Raw genomic sequence first — 21208 nt, 5'->3', positions numbered from 1 at the left:
GCTCCCTACTGCCAGAGGCTTTCAGTTGAGCTTCTTGAACAATGGACCCAGGTTACTTCCCACCCTCTGTGGCTTCCCGTGTCTGCTCCTGGCCTCTGCCATCACTTTGGGCTATTGCTGAAGAAATCCCTTTACCTCTCCCCAGCTGGGAAATCCCTCCCCCATTGACTTTGGGTGATTTCTGTGTTGCTTGTGGGTTGAAGTAAGTAGGATCCTCCCTGTTAGGAGCTCTTCCCAGAGGTCTGTTCAGGTCCTCTTCCTCCCAGTGCCGCATGGCCAGGGTTGAGCTCTGCTCTGCTCAGCGTCCTGTGAGATAGACCTTTCCTGTAAGCCTGCAGGTTGCCTTTGACTGGAAACCTCTTTTGCTCTGTTGTTCTGAGACTTCTGTTGCTCTACACTTTGTGGAGAGACCTTTTTACCGTTATTTTGTGGGCTGTAGGGGAAGTGCTAAAGTATATGCATCTTCCTACTCCTCCATCCTAGCCCCACCCAATATTTAATCATTTCACAGCATTCACTCTTTATGTGGTTGCCAATTTTGTTTTTCTAGCCTTACACAAAGAATCGGGTGTTTTTCCAACTGCCAATAATAAGTAAATCATTTCTATCATACTTCATATTTAGAAAGACCTTTACATTTATTTCCTGATTTATTCCCCCAAACAGCACTGTGAAGTAGAAATTATTTGTCTCCTTCTCTTCGAACTACTCCTTGAATAAAAGCAAAATGTCATTTCGTCAAAATTTGTAAATATATAAACTACACATGCAAAATGCCATTGAGAATGGAAGTAATTAGGTAGAGAATCTCATTATTATCTTCTACCTTAATCAAAGTGACCTCACCATGCTGATTTCCAGCTCCATACGTTCAGCACCCTCTTCTTCTCACTTAGTTACACTTCCCTATTTAGTATACCTATCTAAAACCTATCTACTCTTCACTTCAAGGTGCCTTTGAATTACAAAAGTATGATTCTTTTGCCATAACACTTTTTGAACTTTTCATACCTATTGAATTCTTAATCTCCTGAATTCCACTTAGATTTGGACAAACCATAATTTAGTGGTTAACTTTATACTGATTGCCTTATGGTGTTCACATCTGTTAACAAATTATCATGTCCTGATTCTAAGTCTGTTTTTTTCAACTAGATTGTGGTTCCTTGAGGACAAGAATTATTTATTCTTCATTTACTCAATAGAGCTTCCTTTTCCCAGAGTGTTGGCAGTATAAGTAAGTGTTATTACTGTAACAGTAAAAGAAGTTGTAGTAGTTGTTCTAGCAGTAGTAGTACTAGTAGTAGAAAAATAAGAACAAGGAAAGTAAATGTTTATTTGTCGATTTTATCATGAATTGAAAGTTTACCCAACATTAAATTTGTTCTAAGGCAATAATGGGCCTAAAGCATTTTTTTGTTTTTCTGGTCTTATTTTTTATGCATTTTCAATTTCCCAGAGACCCAGTGGCAAAATAGAAATTCAGTATAAAATTATTTCATTCTCAACATTTTTAGTATTAGAAATTGTTACGATGAATGTGAAGTTAATCGTAGAATAACATGGCAGTCAAAGTCTCACAACCTGCTCCTTTTATTACTATAAAATGCCTTTCTCCATAATCAGTTGCTTTCCCACAGTTACATGTATTATGTAGTAGGCTATTTATCATGATACCAGCCCAAAATTATAGAAATAGATATTTCTGATAACGTTCAAAACACAGTTTCAACCTAGTATCCATCATACGTGGAAAACTAAGCAAAATCTATGTCAAAGCAGTCAAAAAGAGAACTTTGGATGGTGAGAATTTTCAGAGATACATTGGGGAATTTTGTATAGAGATTTGAACCTAGACTTTCAAAGATCTGCCTTCATATATGGTCTTAGGTGCGAAGGCATAGCAAGGAAGCAACAATTTAGAGTCCATCTCTGACAACATGAAATTGGTCATTTAATTCACACTCAGGGGAAAGTGGCACCATTTCTTGTCTAATTTTCCTGATGATGAAAATGTTCACTATGTAAGACTTCAGTGAAATGATAGTTACTTTCTTCATCAAAACTTATTTCATCAACCAGTGACTGTTAATTATGCAAATAGTACTATGATTGATTCTGAACAGGTTACAAAGACTTGGTGTAAGACATGGCCTCTTACCTTGAAGAATTTTCAATCTCACTGGGAAGCCAATACAAAACAGAGGAAGTTCATTTATTATACAAGGTAGAATTTAAAGAAGTATTAAATAAATGCTATACCTGTAAGTATTTATATAAAGGAGAGATTATTATAGTTGGAGATTAGCGCAGGTGATGTTGATCCATTACTTGGTTTCCAACGCCAAAAATATTCCATATAAATTTGCTAAGTTAGTACCTCTGCTGGAAGAACAATTGCCGAATACCTACATTATATATGTATATATCTATATATATATATATATATATCTATACACACACATGCATATATATGTATATATGCATATGTGTATATGTGTATATCTGTTCCCCTATATATATGTACACAGAAACATATGCATGTGTACATACACAAATTGTCCAAAATCTGCGTCTGACTGTGACTTTTACCAGATTTTGAGTCCTACCTCAGTCCATTGCTATCCACATGATTTTCAACAAATGGCTTCCTGTTTCAGGCCTCTGATTCCTCATTTATTCCATGACGTGCTAACTCATCGCTAGTATCCCTTTCTGCTCTCACAATCTATATTTCTAAAAGAGTAAACTGCACTTCTGTTACACACCTAGCAATGGATATGAATTGGACTGAATAGTTGTTGAGGGTCCCTTACAATTTTGAAATGATATCCTTATTCCCTTTCGTTTTCAATAGCCTCCTTTTCTTAGAATTTTTATCTCTTTTCCATCCTTTCTCACATTCTATATTCCAGTTAAAGTTAAAATGTCTCTGCAGAATTCTAAAGAAAAAAGTGATGAAAAACTTTACAATATTGTTCTGCCCAGGTTGAAGAGCAAAATGACACTCAAAGACAAAGGCAGGGTCTGAGTGTCAGTTCTTTGCAAGATGGAATTCTGAATAAGCCTCCATGAGTGAACAAAGAAATAGAAGCTACTACTTCCAAAATGACTCAGGCTGGTCACCATTTCGAGTGAGCAGTAACGCCGATGGGTGAGTGGCGATACAAATACATGGAAGACAACACTCCATCAGGAAAAAGCTGTTCAGAATATCTCTGTCAAGCCAACAGATGGCTATTGGCAACCCCCTTCCACCAGAGTACATAAATGCCAGAAAGACTGTCCTCCTCACAAACCAACTGCAGTAACTGCAGAAGGTTGTCCTGAAGGCTCTATGGCAGCACAGTTTCTCTTTACCCTTCCAGCAGACTGTGGATGCGGCCAAGCTCACTCTCCCAGATTATTACAGCCTCCTAAAGCTCTTGGAACATAAATACTATGCGGAAGCCTCAGAATGTATAGAAGACTTGAAAATATTGTTTTGCAATTGTTTTGCAAGCCAGGTGATGACATTGTTCTAATGACACAAGTCTTAGAGAAACTGTTTCTGCAAAAACTGTCTCAAATGCCTTCAGAACAACTAGTGGCAGGTGGAAAGGAAAAAAAATGAAAAGGTACTCAACAATCTTCAGGAGTTTCCACTATGAAAGAAAAACCATTCCCTAAGGCATCAGAAAAGATAGCTAAACAGCAAGTGATTCCATCTCCTCTATGTCCTCAGACGTTACTTTCTGCATTGCACATTGCTAAACTAGCTCCACCAAGCTATAACACACAAGCTGTAACATAAGTGAAAAGGGGTGTGAAAAGGAAAGCAGATACTACAACCTGTATAACGTGGATAGATACAGCAAGTAGTGAATCTTCATCAAGCCTGGTTGAGCACAAATCTGCTAAAATACCACTTGTAATAGAAAAAGTAGTGAAGAATATCATACCAGATTCTCAGCAAAAATATAGAGTTGGGAACATGTTAAATTAACTGAGTAATTAAAATACCGTAATGAAATTCTTGAAGAAATGTTTTCAAAGGACGAAGTAGCATATACTTGACCTTTCCATAAGCCTGTTGCCAGTACTGCTCTAGGACTCCATAAGTACAATGATGTTGTCAAAAATCCAATGGACCTTGGCACAACTAAAGAAAAAGGTATAACCAGAAATGTAAGGATGCACGTGAATTTGCTGCAGATGTTCAGTTAATGTTTATGAATTGCTGCAAGTATAACCCACCAGATCTTGAGGTGGTAGTGATGGCAAGAACACTTCAGATGTTTTTGAGATTCAGTTTCCAAGATCACAGATGAACCCATTGCAAGAATGTCTATGTGCTATATAGAAAAGGATGTCACCAAAGCATTCTGTAGAGAAAGTAGCAGTGATGCTTGCCAGGCCTAGAGGCCTGAGGGCTACCCGAGTCTTCTTACCTCTATCCCGAGGTCTTCGGTTGGCCAAACCGGATGCTCGTATGAGAGAAAGGACGTTCCAGAGTCGAACAAGGGTTGAGCTTTATTTCAGGGTCTAGTTACAAGTGCAGGGGAATTCTTCCTTAGGAGGGAACGAAGAATCTCCCAAGGAGGGAAAGATCTTACAATAAGAGATTGGAAGTAGAAGTATAAGTGGGGAGAGAGGGGGAGGGGAGAGAAGAGAGAGGAAAAGCTGAGCCTTGTTGTCCTCACCACTCCGTGCCCCTCCGCCCAAGAGAGCTTTCAGGCTTTCCTGATCCTACTTAAACCCTCTAGCAGCATAGTTTTCTTCTGAATTCCGGGCTGTTAGATAACAATAGTGTGCCCAGATCTGGAACAATGTCGAGGGCGGGGAGAGCTCTCTCCCATCACGTTTCTCACGGGAAGAGGCGGAAATACACGAGATAGCTCGGTTCACCTCGATTCCCAGTCGTTTCCTGGGGGGTCTCGTGAGAACTCTAAGATTTAGAAGTTCCCACCTTTACCCGCCCGAGACTGTCCACCTGGAATTGAGCTTCCATCCCCAGCAGATGCTTCCTTTGAAGACAACTCTTTTGGAGAGTCTCCTGATGAGAGAGTGAAAAACTGCAGGAGCAGCTTAAATGTGTTCATCAACACCTGCAAGTTCTGTCTGAAGGACCTTACCAAAAGCTGAAGAAAAAGAATAAAAGATCTAAAAGAGAGAAGCAGAAAGAAACAAAAAAAAAATGTATCAATAAAGATGAAAGTGAGAGGAAAAAAAATTAAGCAAACAACTACAGAAAAAGCTGAAAAATAGCCTGCCAAACATTTCAAGGAACAAATGTTGGCAATAAATCTGCGGAGGAAGATAATGCTAAGCCTAGGAACTATGATGAAAAAAGGCAGTTAAGCTTGGCTATCAACAAACGCCGCAGAGATAAACTTGTGTGAGTCGTCCATATAACAGAGTTAGGAGAGCCATCTTTACTGAATTCTAATTCTGATGACATAGAAATTGATTTTGAAACACTAAAAGCATAAATCCTGAGAGAAATAGAAAAATACGTTATGGTGTGGGAAAGAGACCCAGGAAATCTCACACTGTGAAAACACAAGTGTCCAAGGACATGCGGGGGGCGGGGGAGTGCGGGGCACAAGGTTGAGCCAGAAGAGCAGCAGCAGTGACGGCGGTGGCAGCAGCTCCTCAGGCTGGGGTAGCAGCAGCAGCAACTCGAGCTCTTCTGATAGCAGGGATTCACGTTCAGGTTAGTGTCCCTTTTCCATCTCTCTGTGTAGGTGGCACACCTGTTCCTTGAAAGACCAGAACTGTTCTCTTTATGGAGTATTTGTTGCATCCAACAGGAAGGTGTGATTTGTACTGCCAGGTCCATTTGCCTTGCTTTCCATCCCAATCTTTCCCTCCCACCTTCAAGTATGTGAACTTGTATAAGTCTCTCATAGACTGGTAATGTCCCAGAGATAATTAATAGTTGATGAAAACAGAGACGATTGCTTAATAAAAAGTTTGAAAATGTGAGATCTCCATCAACTTATCACAATAATAAAGGGTCGCTAAAGGCATGTCACTTCATAGTGACTGTGACTATCATCTGGTTCCTCATGGTAAGCAAGCCTAAAAAATGTTGTCTCTGGTGTGGGATACTTCATTCATAAATCCTCATCAGCAAAATGGGGAGGATGACTACAAATATGTCTCTCAAAAGGTTCATCAAAGTTTTAGGTGACATGATGTTTTGAAAGTACTTTTGAAAAACCGTAGAAGGCCCACATAAATAATTAGGTTTTGCTATTTTTATTGTAACATCGTGACTAATCCGTGTGGGATAGAATGGATAGTGCAAAAGAAATCAAATATACCGAAAGCAGACAGCTTTGTGGGCTTAAAATTACAGTCCATATTTTCTGACTGATGAAGCACTTTTAAGACCTGTTCTTTAGGAAAATTGAGTCTGACAGAAATGTGAAATAGAAGAAACTTCCTCAGTTTACCGAAAACACTATCCATCTTGGCCTCCTGGGGTTGATTTTGAATTTCTAAGCAAAACTCATAATTCATGAATTTATTTTCACTAACATATTTTCTGTTTATTATGTTTGGGTTCCTGTTAGGAATGAATAAGAAAAATATCTTTTGGATAAAAATGGAATCATACAGGATGACTTTGCCATGTTCAAAGTGGATGTAGACGCAGAAACAATTAAGGATCAGGAAAAATAAAATCAATATGTAGAAGACATTGAAGTTTTAAAAGCAAAGAATGATGAACTTCAAAAGGAATTACAACTGAATAAAGAAGCATTAATTAAATTCATATTCCACTAGGGTGGAAAAAATAAAAGTTCTGACAACTGGGAATGCAGCGCTGAACTCTAAATTAAACAATGCAAAGGGAAGGACAGCAGTCTAGAGAAAGAAACTGCATCATACTGTTCCCTTCTGATTTTTGCTCTTCATGCTCATGAGCCAAATGGGACATCAGAGAGAGCTCTTGAACATTCCTTTCAGGGACAACGTGAAGAATAGCTTCGTTTACAACACAAACTAAGTCATGACTTTTCTAGCCTAAGAGAAAACCGTGGTTCCCTTTGTTAAGAGCTCTCTAAAGGTGAACATAACCACTAGGTTAGAAAAAGAGGTGTACCATGTACATGATTCCCTCAGAAAAAAGACATTCATTTGAGAAAGCATACAGAGAGAATTACACCATGCAAAACAGAAGGCAAAAGGAATTTGAAAACACAATTGACAGGAAAAGGATGAACCGATCAAATGCGTTGTCAAAGGGGCATGGTCAAGATGCTGGAGTAGAAGCACGCACCTCTAGCACTCTCCTCCCACAGCCCATTAGATACGTGTAAAAATTAAATCTAAACAAACTCGAGAGCAGCACAAGCCACAAAATGTCAGATTGAAAGAGATTTCCAGCCCTGAATAGCCTTGAAGTCCACAGAAAAGGTCTGTCATGCTGTGCAGAGTGAACCACAGAATAGGTAGCACAGTGACAGGGACAAGACTGGAGCAGGCCTCAAGAAAGCACCAGCAGCAGCTGCAGGTCCCATATTCCTCAACTCACAAATGCCAAAGACAGCTTCAAAGGTCAGTGAGAAAGCTCTTTCATTTGGGTGAGAAGGGAATGCAGCAGTCTAGGTGCAGGACCCTTGCAGCTGCATCTTCCATTGTTGGAGCCCTGGCCTAAACCCCTGGGTGAACTGAGAAACTGACGTGGATCTCAATCCTGAGTGGGGACCTTGGGGTTAGAAGGAATGGTAGCTGGTGTGGTGGAGCTAGTGGAGTCTCTGTAGAGGGAATACTGCTCACTGACCAGACCAGAGGCCAGGAGAGGAATCAATCCCTCCCCCTTATTTTTGCCACCTCGCAGGAACTGAGAACTTACATGTAACCAGAGTAGACCCTCCTCTTGAAAAAGGATTCAAAAGTCAAGAAACTGGCTGGGGAAAAGTTCAAACAAGGGAAAAAACATGAGTATAAAAGACTATTTTCTTTGCGAACGGGTATTTCTTCCATTCTTTGGATGAGGAAGAGCAATGCATACCATCAAGGGAAGTCAAGTCTTCTACATCCTAAACCTCTAAAATATATATGCAGTGGTCTCAGGCCATATAAGAGGTCAAAAATGATTTTCAAAATCAGCTAAGAGAGGTGGAGGAAAATTGGGAAGTGTTATGAGCGTAATGCAAGAACATCATGAAAAACGAGTCAACAGCTTGCGAAAAGACAACCAAAAAAATACTGAAAAATTTAGCACCTTTAAAAATAGACTACCTCAAATGGCTAAAGAAGCCCAAAAAGCCAATGAGGAGAAGAATGCTTTAAAGAGCACAATTAGTGAAATGGAAAAGGAGGTTCCAAATCTCACTGAAGAAAATAGTCCTTGAAAAATCAGAAAGGAGCAGATGGAAGCTATTGACTTAATGAGAAACCAAAAAATTACAAAACACCACCAAAACAATGAAAAGTAAAGAAGATAATGTGAAATATCTCACTGGAAAATCAACTGACCTGGGAAACAGGTCCAAGAGAGACAACTTAAAAATTAAGGAACTACCTGAAAGCCATGATCAGAAATAGAGCCTAGACATCATCTTTCATGAAATTATCAAGGAAACTTGCCCTGATATTCTGGAACCAGTGGGCAAAATAAATACTGAACGAATCCACCAATCACTTCCTGAAAGTGACTTGAAAAAAAAAACCCACCTAGGAATATTGTAGGCAAATTCCAGAGATCCCAGGTCAAAGAGAAAATATTTCAAGCAGCCAGAAAGAATCAATTTGAGTATTGCAGCAATACAATGGGGACAACACAGGATCTGGAAGCTTCTACATTACGGGATCAAGGTGCTTGCAATATGATATTGCAGATGTCAAAGAAAATAGGACTAAACTGAAAGATCACCTAGGAAGTGAAACTGAATATAACACTTTAAGAGAAAAAAATGGTCATTCAATGAAATCGAGGACTTTCAAGCATTCTTGACGAAAAGACCAGAGCTGAATAGAAAATTAGACTTTCAAACACAAGAATCAAGAGAAGTATAAAAAGGTAAACAGTGAAGAGAAATCATAAGTTATATACTAACCTGAAATATTTACATTCTTACATGGAATGATAATATTTGTAACTCTTGAAACTCTTCTCAGTATTTAGGTAGTGGAAGGGATTATACACACACATACACACACACACATAAGTAAATATATATGTATATATGGAGAGAGGGAGAGAGAGAGAGAGAGAGAGAGAGAGAGAGAGAGAGAGAGAGAGAGAGAGAGAGAGAGAGAGAGAGAGGGAGGGAGAGAGAGAGGGAGAGAGGGCAGAGATTGACTTAAATAGGAAGGGATGATATCTAAATAAATAAAATTAAGGTAAGGCAGAGGTGAGAGGAAAAAAGTGAAGCTTGCTCTCATCACGTTTGATTTAAAGAGGGAAGAACATGCAAACTCAATTTGGCATGAAAATTTATCTTACACTACAGGAAAGTACGGGGGAAAGGGATAAGTAGGGTTTGGGAGATGACAGAAGGGAGGGTAAATGGGAGGAGGAAGTAATTACAAACAATCAGTTTTGAGGAGTTTTAGAAATGACTCTTGTGAATTGTTTTTTCACATAACTGGGAAATAAGAAATGCAGGTAATGGGGTGTAGAAAACTGTATGGGGTATAGAAATGTATCTTGCCCTACTGGAAAAGAGAGAATATAGAGATATGGGAAGGAAGGGGTGTGATACAAGGGAGGGGAGACTGGGGGAAGGGGTCATGAGAATGTACACTGTTTTGGGGTGGGGGAGGGGAGAGATGGGGAGAAAATTTAAAACTCACAATCTTGTGGAAATGCATGTTGAAGATTAAAAATAAATAAATAAATTGGGAAAAAATACGCAAAAATACATCTTGTCAAAAACGACCTTATCCAAGAAATACGTGCCCAAATTCAGTGTTCAAATATGTTCCTTCAGCTACAGCATGAAGACACCCAAAAGACAGTCATCCTTCAAGAAAAGCTATTGAGTCTTGCCCAGGTACAGTTTCTTGATCTCTTCAATAGAGTTTATGCTGATACTAAAAAGGAAGTTCTTGTGATAGAAGAGAGAAAAAAATGGTTAAATCAGTGAATGTAACCAATTTAAAAAGCAAACATGTAAATATGAAAATGAGAAAGCTGAGCAGAGGTAGATCTTTAAATAATGTATCTGATAAGCATTTAACTTTCAGAAATGGAAGTTAAAGTAATTTTGATCAAAATAATTGAGGAATTTGAATTTTCAGCAGGTAGACATTTTTAACTTTATTGTAAAAATTCTGCTATGTAAGAAAGGAGCATGAGAACCAATAATATGACATATGATAAGAAAATAATGACATAATAGTCTCTAAGTTAATATGAATGTAATAAATCAGTGGAATAAAATAAGCATAATTAAATAAAGAAATGACAATAATCTTAAATAAAAAATAAAATAAAAAATTAAATTATACAAATAAAATTTTAAAATCATCTTTTAGGCTAGATGGCTCACTTTGCTGAAAGAAATTATGTACTGCATGAAATTTTGACAATAAATATTGATAGGGGTAATCATTAATGCAGAAGTACTGATAAATTTATTCTTCTAACAATATTCCTAATGTTCCATTTTAATACTGTAATGGAATAAATTATTTGAAGTGCTAAAACTTAAGAAAAATTCTACAATGTCATGCTAGGAATAATATCACAATTCAAATCAGACATCTCTTTTGAGATACTAGAGCATATTACCACTACATGTTTTACAAGAATGTAACCATGCTGAACAATCCGAGTAGTTGCAACTCAGACTTCTCTGAACTAATTTTTGAAACACTAAAGATTGTATCATATTTTTAGTGAAATTCCAAACACGAACCACCACTTTTCTGTAAAACTGAGGACAGTAATTCTGTTCAAAAGGATTATGTTTATGCATGTAGCATTAACTTTTGTGTGTTACTGATCTTATTTTTTAATTGTGCTTCCCTAGGATTTTTTCATTTATCTCCATTTTTTTTTATTGCTTTGACACTTATTCTTGCACAGTGTCCAAAATTGCAGACTCTGGAAGATAATCTTGATTTATGAAATCAGTAATAGAAATTATTTGGACATATTTCTATCAGGCTAAAGTCAGATACCTGCAACAAAATTTCGTCTTTCCCTCAAATATCATTTGCAGACAGTAGTTTCACAGCAAGTCACATCATTTTATCGAATTGATAATGAAGATCAGAAAAAACTACAGAAGCAAAAAAATAAAACTAAAATCAAATTACGCAATTAATAATTTGTCCCTGATTAATGAAAAGTATATTCAGTATGATGTTTCTCTTTTTTCACCAATATTATAAACGTTCTGAAAACTACTACTACTACTACTAATGCTACTGCCAATGCTACCCCTACTACTAGTACTACTAGTACTACTGTTGCTGCTACTACTACTACCACTACTACCGCTACCACTACTACAACAACTCCTCCTACTCTACTCTTCAACTTCAAGAGACTTTTGACTGAATGTTTTCCCAGGCTCCTTTTTGGACTTTTCACCTGTCTTGACTTCTTAATCTCCTGAATTCCACGTGTCATCAGATAGCACATAATTTAGGATTTAAGTGTATATTCATTATGGTGTTCACATCTGTTATCAAACTATCATTTCTTTTTTCTAAGTCTTTGTAACTCAACTAGAAAAATGTTCCTACAAGACAGGGATTACTTATACTTTGTCATTTTTGAAAGAATTCCTTTTCACAGCATGTTAGCAGTAGAAGTAATTTTATTATTGTAGTAGTAAAAGTAGTACGAGTAGTTGTGATAGTAGTGGTAGCAGTAATTCTAGTAGCAGGAGTACGAGTATTAGCAGTAGTACTAGCAGTAGAAGAATAAGAACAAGAAGAAGAAAACGAAAGATTTATTTGTGGATTTTGCCATGAGTTGAAAGTTAAGCTAAAATTAAAATTGTTGCAAGGTGACATTTGGACTAAAGCACTTTGAGTTTTTCTAGTCTGATTTTTTTAAACAAATTTTCAATTTCCCAGAGCCCTCAATGGCAAAATACATATTCCATATATAATTATTGTATCGTTACTATTATTATTTTTGGAAATTGTTACAATGAAGGCAAAGTTAAGCGTAGAATAACATTGCAGTCAAATTTTCCTAAAGAGTTCACTTTATTACCATCAAGTAGATTTCTCCATTCTCGGTTGCTTTCCCATATTTGTATGTAATTATGTATGCTATTCATCATTATGCCAACCAAAAAAGTATGGAAGTGGATAATAGCGATGTTCTTCAAAACATTTTCAGCCTAGTATCCATCATACGTGATAAAGTAAGTGAAATTTAAGCCAATGTGGTCAAAAACAGAATTTTTGAGCATGAGATTCTTTTCCACTTAGAGGTACTTTGAAGGAATTATGCATAGAAAGTTGAGCCTGGGGTTAGAAAGATCTGATATCAAATGTTGCCTCAGATGCTATCTGTGTGATACAAGTCATTTAATCTTTCTCATTTGGGGGATAATAACAACAGCTGTTTCCCAGGATTGGTGTAAGAATCAAAAGAGATAATAATTGTAAATCTCTTAGCTTTGTGGCCTTTATTTTAGGCACATATTAGACACATGATAAATGCTACTGTCTCTGCTCCAAAAACATAGTGACCATTGTCGATTATGTTAAACTAATCACGGCCTCCCACATTTTCATAAGCACTTCCTAATTTTAAAAAAGTGTTCTCTTCACCTGGTTCATTTCAGTTTACTTGTCTTAACTAAGAAATTATTGTGAGGGCCAGTCTCATTCCTATGGAAACTTTTTTCTTTTGCATTTTCATGTTTCAGAAATTTTTCTAAGTTTCAGAAATCAGTATAGCAAAGAAATAAGCTTTGTTTTCCATTTAACTCCCCTATCACTCATTGTCTTCATTTCCCTCCTTCTTTTAGGAGCACACTGATGGAAATAATAACCTTCCAAAGCTTTTGGCTTCAGGCTGCAGTCAAAAAACTAGGTGTGGACCGAGCCCTCGAAGGTAAAGCAAGGAAGCAATAAGTTGGAGTCCATCTTTGGCAGTACAAATTACCTCATTTTATTTGTGATCAGGGAAAACTGGCACCCTTTTTCGTCTAATGTCCCAGAGCATGCAAGTTTTCAGTATGTCAGCTTTCAGTCAAATTACAGTTTCTTCCTTGTTCAAAACTTACATCATCAACTAGTGCATGTTAATTATGCTAATTGCACTATAGTAGGTCCTCAGTAGGTTGCAAAGGCTTTGTGTAAGACATGCCCTTTCTCCTTGAAGAATCTGCAGCCTCAATAGGAAGCCAATGCAAAATAGAGGAATTTCATTTTTAATATAAGATAACACATAAACAACTATTGAGGGAATGATATACACATAAGTATTTATAAAAGGGAGAGATCACTACAATTGGAGATTACAGTGGATGGGATTAATCCCGTGGTGTTCTTCTTAACACAAGAAACACTCCATGCAAATTTGCGGAGGTAACAACTCTACTGGAAGAACAATTGCCAGATACTTAAATTTTATGCATGCAAATGTACTTATGTTTTTATGGATCAACTATCCTATGCCATCTGTTACGTCCTCAGTTGTAGCCATACATAAATGAACACATTTTATGTACCCGGGACTAGTGCCGCTCATATTCCTTAAAATGAATTCTGTTTCCTCATTAACCAGTTCTTAAACATGGGTTTTATCTCCTCTGATTGTTTTCCCATGGTACTGGCATCTTAACACTTAAAACACAGTCTTTCTGTGATCCTTCTGCTTTTTTTTAGAACGTCTTCAACATCTATATAAACACAAAAAGCCATACCCATATCAACACATTTTTTTTATTCAATACTGTAGAGAAATCTTTGGCAAAGTCATCACATATAATATAAAGAATTACGTCCTAATTTAGTTATTAGTTTCTATTTGTATGCGTATTTTCTTCAACTAAGATTAGAAACTTAAAAGGTATTGCATATCTATGGCATCTTTCTCTCCCTTTATAAAACGTGCCTAATTCTAAGGACCTCCCAGAGCCAACATGATAAATGTAATGCAGTCAACATTCAATACAGCAAATGTTTCATTTTTTTTAAAGACACAATTAAAATGCCTTAAAAATATATGTACTGAATGTGTTAATCACTCAGGGAAGATGAAATGATTAAGCATTTTGGGTCAATGGCTTGTAATCTTCTGAGTGATTTAGATATGATAAGGAAACATGAATAAAAGTTAATAAACATGTCTTCATTGTGAAGTTTTAATTAAAACGTTCATTTTGAAAACAGATAGTTTTGCAATTTTTAGGAAAACTTTCATGAGAAAGTCTCCTTATTAAGCCATAGTTGACCACTTTGTTTCACTTGTACATAGATAGGAATTATAATCACTCCTTCCCTTTGCCAATCAGCTCACCTTCACTTCATTTTATTTCATTGAATCGTGTGGCGTAAGATCTATACATGTGTTCTTACTTCTGCAGCTCCTTAATCAACAATTTGTTTCACCCTTCTGTTCTCTGCAACTATATCTATGAAAATGGGTGTACTCAATATTACTCAATGGTCTTACTTGCTCTCTGTTCATGGCTTGGACCACCATAGATGCTGGGGCATCTATATCACCATATAATTCCCTTATGAATAGAAGTTTATTTTTGCCATTAAAAAAACAACAACTAGTCTATATTCAGACTGTAGTCAGCTGATTCTGATGTCATTTCCAGGAATCAATCTTTTCTTTTCTCATAATAACCAATTTCATTTCTTCTTTGTGTGTGGTTTTCTTTTGCTTTGGGTAGTTACCTTCAAATTCTGGAAAAAAATCATCAGAAGAGACATGCAGACAGAGAAATATTCTAAATCATCGTAAAAGCCTTTGTTCTCTTTCATTTCTCAAACGTGAGTTATGTTTTTCAGCATACCTTCTAGAATCCCCTTTTCTTCAATCTTTCTTCTGAAGTCACTAAACATCAAAAGAAGTTATGATTTGAATAATACCTCTTTATTTCTCACAGAAGGTCTCTTCTTTGCTCTATTCAACACATTATTGGCATGGAGGTAACAATTATCTTCATGGTGGTCTTTTTATAAAGACTTGTCGTAATCATTGCTGTATGTGATGGCCAATTATGTGGAAAGATGGATCTTGTTGCTTTGGAGCACGTAGTGAAACCAACAATGATCGATCCCTCTAAGCTATCTTTCAGTTTCACTAGAATTTTATTTTGTCTTCTCCCTTATTGTGGTGACTTCATTAAGGGTGTTAAGGATTTTTTGCAATAACAGAGCAATTTCTCAGTCATCCTACACTGAAATTACCAACGGTTAAGTTAATATTCATAAAATGACTTAAACTATGATTGTCTCAATACCATCTCCACTGCGTGGAAGGAGGGATGTCGTTGAAAAGGACTAAAAGCCATTTATGCTTTTATCTAAGTAAGTACGAAGCATATACACACTACCTACAAGATCATTTGTTTTACACGGTGGGCAAATGAACTCGGAATTAAAATAGGACTTGGACGCACTTGAACTGAGCTTTCAAAAGATACTGGGAATTCTGAAAGACCCAGGGAAGGTGGGATTATATGCCTGGCATGGGAGAAAGTCTTTGGAATATCTTGGAGATAGAAGATGGAATAACATTTTTTTCTTTTTTAATTATTATTTTATGTGTTTCCAGTGTTCTACAATCACTTCCATATATCTTAGATTTTTCTCTCATCCCTTCCTCTCCGTCCTCCTCTCTGCACCCGCCCTCCATGAGAAAACATACAATTTCATATGGGGTCTATACATACATTCGTACTCAATTCATTTTCATCTTATTCGTGCTCCTTAGAAGAATTAAAACGAATGGGAGAAATCATCAAACAAAAGAAAACATAATACAAAAGAAAATATTCTCCTTCATTCTGTGATCCAATTTCGTAGTTCTTTGTCTGCATGTGAAAGGCGTTTTACCTTAAGAGACCATTCTGAATTTTTTAAGTCCTTGCATTGCAACGAAGGACTACGTCCACTAGAAACATTTCTCACACACTGTGGTTGGTGCTGTGCGAAAAGGATTTCTGGTTCTGCTCCTTTCACTCAGCATCATTTCATACAAGTTTTTCCAGGTCTCTCAAAGTCTTCCTCTTTATCATTTCTTATAGTATATTCACATTCCATTACAGTTAAATACCACAGTTTATTCAGCTGTTCCCCAATTGATGGTCATCGCCTTGATTTCCAGTTTTGGGCCACCACAAAGAGAGCTGCTATAAATATTTTTCTCCATGGACACGTACATGTGTTTGTTCTTCATCCCCGAAGAACACCTTCCCATCAAAGAACTGATGACACTTGAATTTGTTCTGAGTGAGGGAGGGCTGTGCAACGTCAATAGAATCACTTCGTCCCCAGAGCCATCTGAATCTAGTGAAGTGATATTCCTCAGGAGGCCTGGAGATGACCACAGATGCAATGGGAGACCTTGGCACTTTTAGGCCAATGGCTATACAGGTATTCCCTTAGGGTGACTCCTTGCTCATTCATTGAATAGGCCTCTTTAAGAAGTAGTCAGAGTATGGACACTCCTGCCTTCAGAGTGATTATTAAGAGTCCAAATACTAAGGCCCAAAATAAACCCTCACGTCAAAGCATAGATACTCTTTTCAGGGCTGAAGGGCAAGACTATTGTGACTCTGTGCCTCGTTAGAAATTAGCAAAACATGTCTGAGGCCCATTAATGGATGGGAAGGTCTTGAATTCTTCCCCCATGTACCATTAACCTTACATTCACCTTATGTTCAGCCCGAAGGGCATCCTTGACCCTTACGTAGGCAACAAACATTATCATTACTTAGGTAAACACGAAATAATTCCCACAAACCCGTCTTGAACTTCACATTTGCAGAATACAGAACGCAAAAACTAATTACGAGAGTGGCCTTAAGAGTGGAGGCACAAAATTATAGTACATGAGAAGTCGGCATACTCCACACCAGGTCACACTCAATACAAACAAAATGTCCAAATAATGGTGTATGTGTATGTTGTAAGAGTGACCTCATATCTGTCTATACTATTCAAACTATTTCATTTGTCTCCTGAAAGGGAAACTATACCACTTTAATCGTTATCAACAGTGATTTCCCATTTCATCTTCTCTTCCTGTATCTATGAAGGGGTTTTAAGAATTGAAGTAATGAATGAGGAAACAATCTTTCCTTCCTTCTTTATAACTTAAAGATGGAAATAGAATTTATCTTAGCGTGGTTTCTAAAATCTGCACAAGGAGAATGCATGTATTTTGAATCTCAAATGAAGTCAGTGTCTGCCTGAATAAAGAAATAATTCGAATGTAACAGACAATGGAGGAGATGCTTTCATTTAGTACTCTCTGCCCTTCCTTGGCGATAATGTATTGTATTTCATCATTTCCAGGAATTTTCTTCTCTGTTAAGGACCTCTTACGGGTCATTTTGTGTTTAGAATGAAGCTTAATGAAGACAATTTTAATGTTTGAAATTAACTATTTTGAAGCATAGGATATGAAACTGATTTTATTTTTAGAGAAAAATGTTATATTGATCCAATGAAAATAAAGAGGGCACAATTTGCTCAACACAGAAGAAAATTGTATTCCCAACCTGAGACATGACTACTGTGCTAAAAAATGTTCACATGTCTCTTTGCATTTAATCGTGAGAAATTCATGATTGTGTTCATAATAATATTAATTTATTACGTCAGTAGCTTTTCTGTTGAAAGTCTAAAATCAAATATACTGAGGTCTTAATTTTATTAGTCATTTCTTTGAATGTCTATATTCTTTATATGATTTTTTGAGTTCTGTGTATTATCTTGACTTCCTTTTTCCTCATTTACCTCACTGTTCTGACTTGGTTTTTCATTTGACTTCAGATGTGACAGGAGTTGGAAGAAAATATAACCAGGGAACTCAATGAAGGTATGTTCTAACAGCTCACAAATAAAATGTTATATTTAGATACTATACCTGATTTTTAAATATGGTGGAAAACTTCCACAGAGGTGCTGTTTCATTTCCACATCCCTCTTCTTCATCCCGTTGATGCAACCAGGGACTCTTCTTTGCAGGTGAAGTGCAAGATTTAGCAGCTTCTTTCCAATAAGCTAGAAAGGTGGCACAAGCCCTCTTGTGTCTGTTTTCAGAAGAGAAGCCTGGTCAATTAAAGAGAGACTCAGATGCTGAAGCCTGGTCAGTAAGTAATGAATCTTTGGCCACCATATCCCATGAAACAGAAGGAAGAATACTGCTGAGTTCTCGGTAGCACCTTCTGATCTTCAAATGAGAAATGAGTCACATTGGGCGAATGCCCTCAGGATGATAGAGGATTAAGGACTGTCTGGATTAGAAAGCTATTGAAGTCATATTCAATGCTGAGAGTCTATTGTTCTGTTTAATCCTGTGATTCTACGATGATTTCATAAGGGTGAGGAGACAGGGGGCAAACGGTACTAAGAATGACAGGATTGAAAAACCGTTTACAAATATCAATATAATTGTTAGAATCTCAATGGACACTCTTTGTCCCATGACCAACAGTACTGAAAATCAAAGCAAAATTTTTATTGACGCCCTGGTTATCAGTTTAACCAAAAGATACAAAGAAGTTGCCGCTAACTGCTATTGTGGTTTTTATTTTATTGAAACAGGCAAATCAAATTATTGGCATGATTGATTGTGTGGTGAACTCAAAAGCAAACATCAGCATACTTAAGTAGGAAGTAAAGTTCAACATGAGCATAAGTAAAGAGGTTTTCATGAACACCATCCTGATTGTTATTTATATAGTGTTTTCTACAGCAAAAATTTAAAAGAAGATCATAGTAACAATTGGCTGAAATCAAGGCAACACACATCTTAAGTGTAATAAGAAGATGAACTTTATTATAGCACTTGAAACATTGAAAGCATTGTGTTTGAACTTTAAAACACCTTGTAGGGTAGATGACTTCCCCAAGAGCTTGAGTTCAACTCATCCCTATGATAAGATACATGCTGCCTATGACACCATGACCAACTTCCTTCACTTCAAAGGGCTCAGGACACTCTTAGGCTCAGTTGTACCAGTGACAATTTTCATGCTTCTCACACACAGAATTCCTTCATATAATGAATCCTTTGTCCCAAGGAAAAGTAAAGAATTACACACATACATATATGTGGTATGTGTATACATACACACATATAAACATACATATATATAAGGTCAATTGATTTTCCTTCGTTCCTTTCCCAGCAGCTACTGATAAACTTTGATTACAAACCTTGACGGACTTCTCCAATAGACAACAGACTGAAAAATCCTTGAGAATGTCAAAGATGAATTAGCATCCAGAAATACGCTTAGAGGAAGAAATAATGTTTATGTATCAAATGAACTATGTTTGACAATGTTTACTGCTTTTCCATTAAATATACAAATGTGAAAAAATCTTGACTTCGAAAATATGTTGTCATGTTTTAATATGCACCAGGTGTATATGTATGAAAATATGTTTGTACAATCCTTTATTAAAAACGTTTATTTCACTATATTTTTAACAGTGTCCCTCAAATTGTTAGTTGTTGCAGGAATTCTCGAGACCACTAAATTGGCTAGAACACTTTAATTACCTATCGTTGAACATTATAATGTAATTTCTATTTAAGAAATAATAGATAAGACAGGTTTACTTCTTATTCAGATACAATTGCTAAACTAGTTGTCATTTTTAATTAAAAAAGAAGACAAGCTTACTTTCAGATGTATTTTTCCTTCCATTTCGTGTACTGGAGAACACTGGTCCGACATATATGAGTTCTTGCTGCTGATTGCTAACATCTTAGTGCATCAACGGAGAGTTAACTGCGTATTGTTTTGATTCTCATCTCTCTAAACAAGAATGATTTAGGGCATTTTTCCTGTCACCATACATAACGTTAATTACTTCCTCTAAAAAGTACCTGTTCATATCGTTTCAATGTGTATCAATTGGGGAAGGCCTTGTATTCTTCTCAACTTTGAATCAGTTTTCTATATATTTTAGAAATCAGGCCTTTCTCCAGGCAAAATTCATAAGAATCCCAGTTTTTTGCTTCCCTCCTAATTTGGGTGCATTGGCTACGTTTGTGCAAAATTTTTTCAATGTAGTGTAATCAACATTATGCATTTTGCATTTCATAATATTCTCTATCTCTTATTTGGACATAAATGTCTCCATTCTCCTTCAATTGACAAATAATCTATTCCTTGCTCCCTGATATTTTTATATAGTATCAGCCTTTATAGCTTGATCGTGAACCATTTGGACTTTTTTGGGGGGCGTATACTGTCAGGCATTGGTCTATGCCCAGTTTCTGCCATGCTATTTTCAAGTTTTCCCAGCAGGTTTGGCACACAGTGAGTTTGTATCCCAGAAGCTGGAATCCTTGGGTTTCTCAAACAATAGGATCCTATAAGCATTGATTAATGTGTCTTGTGTACCTAACCTATGCCTAACCAACTATGTCTTAGCTAGTACCAAGTAGTTTGGATGATTGTTGCTTTTTAACAGAAACTGAGGGGGCTGTTGTGCAAGATGGGAGATGGAGAGCATGTACTCACCTATGCTGTACCAGAAATTCCTTCAGATATCTCTAAAAGGAGAATCTGAATAAATTTGATTTTTCACCACCTCCTCCTGCAGCCTTCCCTTCCTTCTTTTGACCCCACTCCCTTTTACTCTCCTTTACCCTTACTGCTTCTTTCCTCCCTTTTATCTTCCCTCCTGTTTCTTCCCCCTTCCCTTCCTACTGCCTCTGGAGCTAGTTAGGATTATCTACTTGAGGTTATTGTTCCCTCCTTGAGACAAATCTGATGAGACTACCTCTCAAACAATGCTCATCACCCTCCCCTCTTTCCCTCTACTATACTTTTGTACTTCTTCCTGTGATGTAATTTACCACTTTCTGCTTCCTCCTCTTCACATCTCCTCTTAGAATCCCTTGGGCATACTTCAATCATATTTTTAACATGACATCATTTACTTTATGCCCGTTCCCTCTGCATATATCTCTTTGGTATTTCATAATAGATGCACAATTCTCAAGATTAACAGATACCATCTTCCCTCATAGGGAGGTAAGCAGTTTGAACAAATTGAGTAACAAGTCTTCCCCCCCCCCCCCGTTTAC

General features: G+C 36.9%; 2 long non-coding RNA genes and 2 pseudogenes across 2 annotated transcripts; all 4 read left to right on the top strand.

The window, feature by feature from the left end:
- The first annotated feature begins 41 nt into the window (after positions 1–41).
- Positions 42–4865, top strand: LOC140522457 (bromodomain testis-specific protein-like; annotated as a pseudogene).
- Positions 4809–6515, top strand: LOC140522456 (bromodomain testis-specific protein-like; annotated as a pseudogene).
- A 77-nt stretch (positions 6516–6592) lies between these two features.
- On the top strand, positions 6593–14230 carry LOC140524315 (uncharacterized). The gene is made up of 3 exons (XR_011973661.1): positions 6593–9016; positions 9930–9992; positions 12939–14230. It is a non-coding gene; the product is annotated as an uncharacterized lncRNA (long non-coding RNA).
- Positions 14231–17929: 3699 nt separating this feature from the next.
- LOC140523396 (uncharacterized) lies at positions 17930–19590 on the top strand. The gene is made up of 2 exons (XR_011973382.1): positions 17930–17977; positions 19293–19590. It is a non-coding gene; the product is annotated as an uncharacterized lncRNA (long non-coding RNA).
- Positions 19591–21208: the final 1618 nt, after the last annotated feature.

The sequence above is a fragment of the Notamacropus eugenii genome, chromosome 2 (genome assembly GCF_028372415.1).
Source record: "Notamacropus eugenii isolate mMacEug1 chromosome 2, mMacEug1.pri_v2, whole genome shotgun sequence".
NCBI classification, from domain to species: domain Eukaryota; kingdom Metazoa; phylum Chordata; class Mammalia; order Diprotodontia; family Macropodidae; genus Notamacropus; species Notamacropus eugenii.
The sequence above is the reverse complement of the archived record's forward strand: the minus strand, read 5'-3'. Positions and strand labels throughout refer to the sequence as shown.